The 6,372-nt window shown below is 48.9% G+C and overlaps 1 long non-coding RNA gene across 1 annotated transcript; it reads left to right on the forward strand.

Moving 5' to 3' along the window:
- The first annotated feature begins 387 nt into the window (after positions 1-387).
- LOC109760793 (uncharacterized) lies at positions 388-1,981 on the forward strand. Its single transcript, XR_005764087.3, has 2 exons — positions 388-1,440; positions 1,566-1,981. It is a non-coding gene; the product is annotated as an uncharacterized lncRNA (long non-coding RNA).
- The last annotated feature ends 4,391 nt before the right edge of the window (positions 1,982-6,372 follow it).

The raw sequence follows: 6,372 nt of genomic DNA on the forward strand, positions 1-6,372 counted from the left end.
AGTAATGTGTATTCCTTCTCTTTTTGGTTGCCTGAATTTAAAGTGGTTTTGGACTGTAATTTTCAGTAATGTGTCACTTCTAGTTTACCTAAATATTTTTGTATTCTTATCAGTTGTGTGCCCCATTCTAAAGAAGTTCAGTAAATGTGTAAGTCCCATTCTGTAAATACAATATTTTACAAACCATTTAGATACAAAAACCTGATCTTTGTTTTCTTTTTCACAAGAAGCTATTTTTGGCTTACATGAAGGGATGCATGTTCTTCATCTTGCAGGTATGACTCATCCTCGCATTCTTACTCCGGCTTTGTTTCCTTCGGCTTCTTGATTCTGAAATTTTAAGATAAATTGTAAGTACTCAGTATCATCTTCTTAAGCAAAGCTACTGTTTTTTGCTTGAATTACAGTGTTTTGTCTGACCTATGTATAGTGTCAATAAAATCTAAATTTAAAGATGGAGATACATTTTTGGTGGCATCTTACATCACAGTAATTTACAACCAAGATAGGTTTACAATGTCTTTTTGATAGCAACTATAATGCATAGCTGCAGATTTTGTCGAACACACATATGTATTTTGAATGCATGACAGATACTGGGGTCAAATAGAATAACAAGTAAGTCATTCATTTTGTCTTCATATTTACTTGAAGGACTGCATGTTCTTCATCTTTGTATGCCCCATGTATTTGCTCGTAAGCTTCAGTAGTGTTATCTATCTAGTCTGATTTATATACTCCATTCCTAAGCTGAAATATTTTTTGTAACTGAAATATATAGTCTGAGTTTCATTCAGTTATTTGTCACTTTTTAACTGAATATCTTTTTGTAACTGAAATATCTGTGTACTTACAATGCCTGTCTCATAGGGCCCTTCCCAGCGAGACCTAAGTTTTAATTGAATATCTTTTCTGTCGATGGTCGTAGAATTTTAGGAAAAAACACTGTATAAGGAATACAATTGTTTATGAAACTACTGTTGTTGGTTTAGCCAAACACCTCACAGTTTCCAAAACTACAGTTTTGTAGAAACCATAGTATTCTGATTGAGCTAAGCTAGCCGTGTATCTCCTCCTGTGGGAGTCAAGGTGCGTACGCTCCTTGTCTTTTCACTTTTTATATTAGATTGAATAACAAGAATTGTCAATCAACTGTAAAAAAAATTAATTACCAATCTGCATGCACTAGACATATATCTTTCTCATCATTTTAGACAGTAGAATGATCTTTTTATTTAGGATTCATGGTTATTTTTTCTTTTTCTTGTTATTATGCATTACTATGAGTTCATTGTATTAAGATTCCTTACAACTTTAGGCACCTGAGCTATTTACAGAAGGAGGGGACCCAGCCTTCTTCACGGCTCGCGACAATGTCTCCCATTGATTCGTTCGTGCAACAAGGAGGGGAGCCGCCCTTCTTCACGTCTCGTGCAACAAGTAAGGACCAGCCTCTGGCTATTACTATTGATTCGTGTGCATGTGCTAAAAAGTAAGAAAACACCCTACTGGATTTGGACGCTGACGAGCACTAACAAGTTTTCACTTTCCCGACGTGGCCACAGGGGTGCTCGACGTAGACTACCGCTGCCTGGTGGGCGTCGTGCTCTCCAAACACTCGGAGGTGGACTTCGCCGTGAAGCCCGGCGACCGCGTCGCACAAATGATCGTCCAGGTGATCGTGACGCCGGAGGTCGCCGAGGTGGAGGACCTCGATACCATCGTTTGGGGGGAGGGGGGATTGGGGTCCACCAGCATCTGAACTCCGAGCCTTGGTAGATACATCTAGAGAAGTGGTATGTTTAGGTTGCTGGTGGAACACTAGGAAAGGTACCCACCTTTGGTTGTGTGCGTTTACTGTTAAATGGAATCAAGTGATCTCTTGCAGTTGAGATGTTCAATGTTGCATCCATGAATGGTGCAAGTGTTAAGATGGTCCTGTGACCTTAATTTATTTTGCACTGGACGTGTCTCTGATCTTCATCCATGAATGCTGCATCTAATTTTTATATAGACACCGGCGGATCTCAGGTAGGGGGTCCCGAACTGTGCGTCTAAGGTCGATTATAATATGAGACGGGGGATACGATGTTTACCCAGGTTCGGGCCCTCTCTATGGAGGTAATACCCTACTTCCTGCTTGATTCATCTTGATGAATATGAGTATTACAAGACTTGATCTACCACGAGATCGTAGAGGCTAAACCCTAGAAGCTAGCCTATGGTTATGATAATGTGTGTCCGCCAATCCGGACTCTCTTAGGTTTATATAGACACTGGAGAGATCTAGGGTTACACGGAGTCGGTTACATAAAAAGGAATCTACATGATTGATCGCCAAGCTTGCCTTCCACGCCAAGGAGAGTCCCATCCGGACACGCAGAGGGTCTTCGGTATTTCACATCTTCATGGCCCATCAGTTCGGCCCTTGGCTAACAGGCCGGACACCCGAGGACCCCTTAGTCCAGGACTCCCTCAGTAGCCCCTGAACCTGGCTTCAATGATGAGGAGTCCGGCGCGCAGATTTGTCTTCGGCATTGCAAGGCGGGTTCTCTTCTTCCGAACTCCAGAATAGTCTTCGGATGTAGTATGTATGTCTGGACCTGTGTATGCAATTGCAGAGAATACAATATTTCTCGATCCCAACCTGCTGACAATTGTTTATGACGTCACACCCGCCTGGTTATTATTCGAACCGTTTTCTCAGCCCGCTACTTGCACATATTGCGAGGCGGTTTTATTGGCACGTCTCGTCGAAGCAGAGATCGTGTCCCCTTATCACGGGATTCTCATCAATACGGGCCTGGGTAACCCAACCGCGCCATTAGTACGGCGCTTGGGAAATAAGCGAGCACCTAGGGCAAGTGGGGAGGCGCATGACCCCTGCTGCCTTTATAAGGAGACAAGGACTCCTCCTTTTCTTTTCACCCACACCTTCTTCTTCCTCTGCTCATCCATTCTCGAGCTCCAACGCCCAAGCTTTCACCTTCCCCGCAAAAACAGTCCAACCATGTCCGGAGCAGGAGGCAAGTGGATGGCCTCCTCCGTTACGAAGGAGGACATCAAGAAACTTCGGGGGGGCGGATACCTGTCCACAGATATCGCACATCGGCTTCCAGCCAAGGGGCAGATCATTCCTACCCCGAAGCCCCAGGAGAGGGTAGTGTTCCTCTCTCACTTCGTCCGTGGGCTGGGATTCCCCCTCCACCCCTTCGTCCGCGGACTGATGATCTACTACGGGCTGGACTTCCATGATTTGGCCCCCAACTTCATCCTCAACATCTCGGCGTTTATCGTCGTGTGTGAGGCCTTCCTCCGCATCATGCCCCACTTCGGCCTATGGCTGAAGACCTTCAACGTGAAGCCAAAGTTGGAGGCAGGCCAACAAGCGGAGTGTGGAGGCGCCATGGTGGGCAAGATGCCCAATGTCAGCTGGCCCGAGGGCTCCTTTGTGGAGACCGTGAAGGGGTGGCAATCGGGGTGGTTCTACATCACCGAACCGCATGATGCCAACTAGGCGGCGACCCCTGAATTTCGATCCGGTGTCCCCATGCGGCTCACCTCCTTGATAGAGAAGGGCTTAGCCTGGGGCTCAGCGGAAGAACTGACCGGACTTCAGAATTGCGTCAAAAATATGATAAGCAAGGAAATCAAGATTGTCAACGTGGTCCAGGTTATGCTCTTCCGCCGGATCCTTCCATGCCAGAGACGGGTCTGCAATTTGTGGGAGTTCGACCCGGCCGAGCACCAGACGCTGCGAGAGCTCTTCGACACGACACACGAAGACGTCTGGAAGGTGCTTTTCAAGGCCAACGAGGTACCACCACCCATAACCGATAATCGCGGACTCAGCGCAGAACGCCGAGCCAATCCGGTGAGTTTCCATACTTTGCAAGATATGCCTTTCACCAGCACATCCGTGAGGGGGGGAAATCTAGACATCCCCGCCAATTTTATAGGACTGGGTAGCGATAGCGGAGCAGATCGACTGTCCGGCTCCGCAACCTGAAGATCCAGAAACGCCTCTTCTAATGAAGATGATGTTTCCGGCGCCTTATGAGGTGCCGGAGAAGAAGGCCAAGAAGACGACCGCGGGGACCAGAAGAGGTCTTCGGCGCAAAGTCGCGTCGGACACGACGTCCGAGGACACCAAAATGGACTCCTCCCCCGAAGATGAGGAGGAGGAGGAGGAAGTCCCTTCCTCCCCCGCAGGGGGGACAAGAAGAGAAAGGCCGCCACGCATGGGGAGGCCGAGGTGCCCAAGAAGGGAAAAACCATCCCTCCGGACCACTCCACTGCAACCACCAACAGCGGCGAGGATTTGGAACCCAGGGTCAAGCCCCTGGCTAAGTCGTAAGTATCCTGACACAATTGTATTTCCATTATGTTTGCTTTGCCGCTCCTTAACGTGCCAGACATGCACCTGCAGTCCGGCCAAATCCAACATCGAGGTATCCTCCTCTTCGGAGAAGTCTCTGGACCCGTCGGCAATGAACAGTGATGTTCTTCCGACAGTCTCCTCCCCCAGGGTTGCGGACGACACGGAGGTGTTTTCCCAAAGGACACCGGGCCAAGGGGAGGCAGTTCCGGAGACGCCCTCAGGCGAAATCCCAGTCGCCGGACACATGGGGGAAAAAAACCCCATGGACTCCGATGGTGGGGGCCGAAGCCAGACCGGCCCCCAGCCGAATACGGCTCTGGAAACCCAAGTGGTTCCGGATTCAAGCGGGCAGCCTCTCCCTAAGGGAGGCGAGCCACCTATGCCGACAACCTATATATTTCCATCCAGAGGCGCCGGACAGCTTGCTGGAAGCGCTTCGCAGCGCTTCTATTGATGAAGAACACCATACTCTTATGAGTACAGTGATTAAGAAGGCCGAGTCCGCCAAAAGCGGATTGAACGAAGCCTGCGGTAGCCTTCTAACGGGCTTTGAGGTATGTAATAACAATGTGAGAAAAATATCACCGTCTAGACAGTAGCCTGTGATGCTCTGTTTGGTGTTCGAAAGAAAAGCCGAACAGAGGATCAAATAATATTCACAGGAGTCTAACATGAAATGTCTATGTGAATAAGCAGGCGTCGCTGCTGGCTGCTGCCGCTCGTACTGCGGAGGTCGCTGGATTAAAGCAGGACCTAGGGCGGGTCGAGGGAGAGCTCATCCTCGTGAAGAGGCAGCTGGAGGAAAGCCAAGGTACGAAATACCCTGCGTGTGTATTTATTGAGGTCAAATGGTTTTAGCTGACAAAAGCCTCATGAACTTTGATAGGGGCCACAACCGAAGTGTTGTCCCTTTAGAAGGCGCTGGCCGAGGCCAAAGACAAAGGGGCCAAGGAACGCGCCGCGCGCTAGAGGCGCGAGGCCCGGGTCAGCGAGGTCCAGCAAGAGCTCCAGGATATCATCCAAAAATACGAGTCCTTGGAGCGTGACTCGAAGATTCAAGAGTCCGAGCTTGCCAAGGCCCTTCAGAGCACACGAGGCGCCGGAGCAGAAGCCCAGAAGGCCCGCCAGGAGATCCAGGTGGCCGAGAAGATTGCGGCGGGTAGGGATTTTATTATGCAAAGAAAGCATGTAAAGGAGACATTCTGTTTACTTACGCGAATTTGGAATTCTCCAGGAGCATTTGCGGATCTGCCACGTAGCGTATCAGATGCCGCAGAGTTCTACCGAGCCGAAGAAGGGAGCTCAACGGAGAAATTGTTTTGGTCTCAATATCTTGGGACAGAACATCCGATGCCCTTGAGCGACCGGCTGAAGCAATTGGTCGAGCTGCACAAGGCAGCCGAACTAGCCATGAAGGACCTCATAGTCCGGCTATGGCCTGCCGAGCCGATGCCCATCAGCTACTTCGGCCTCGTGAAGCGGCTTGTGAGTGCCTGCCCCCGACTTGTGGTCATAAAGCGGCCGTCTTGCATTGAAAGTGCTCGGATGGCATTTGCCCGTGTCAAGATGCACTGGGTGAAGATGGATGCCAAAAAGCTGACGACCGAGGGGCCGCCTGAGGGTAAGGAGCATCGTCGACCCGAGCTATATTATGATAGTGTCCTGGAGGGGTCCCGCCTTGTGGCTCAACAATGTACTAAGGACGTAATCTTTGAATGAATGTACTCATTTTATTATGTAATATGAAACAAGTTCATTTGCGCAATATAATGCTTTTGATTTAAAATTTTAGCTCCTGAGCGGCCGTTTACAAAATCTGAGAGTTGGCCAGTCGTCGGCTTCTGCCCCCATGCAACTAGTATAGGGGTGCTCGCTATAAATCTAAACACTCTTTATCCATGTGTTTTGGTCCTTTAAGGAGGTGTTTAGCGCAACGAACAAGGCAATCGAACTATACAGCTTTATCACTCTCACTTTACTATAGAAGTTCT

Source organism: Aegilops tauschii, chromosome 7, assembly GCF_002575655.3.
Source record: "Aegilops tauschii subsp. strangulata cultivar AL8/78 chromosome 7, Aet v6.0, whole genome shotgun sequence".
Taxonomy (NCBI): Eukaryota; Viridiplantae; Streptophyta; class Magnoliopsida; order Poales; family Poaceae; genus Aegilops; species Aegilops tauschii.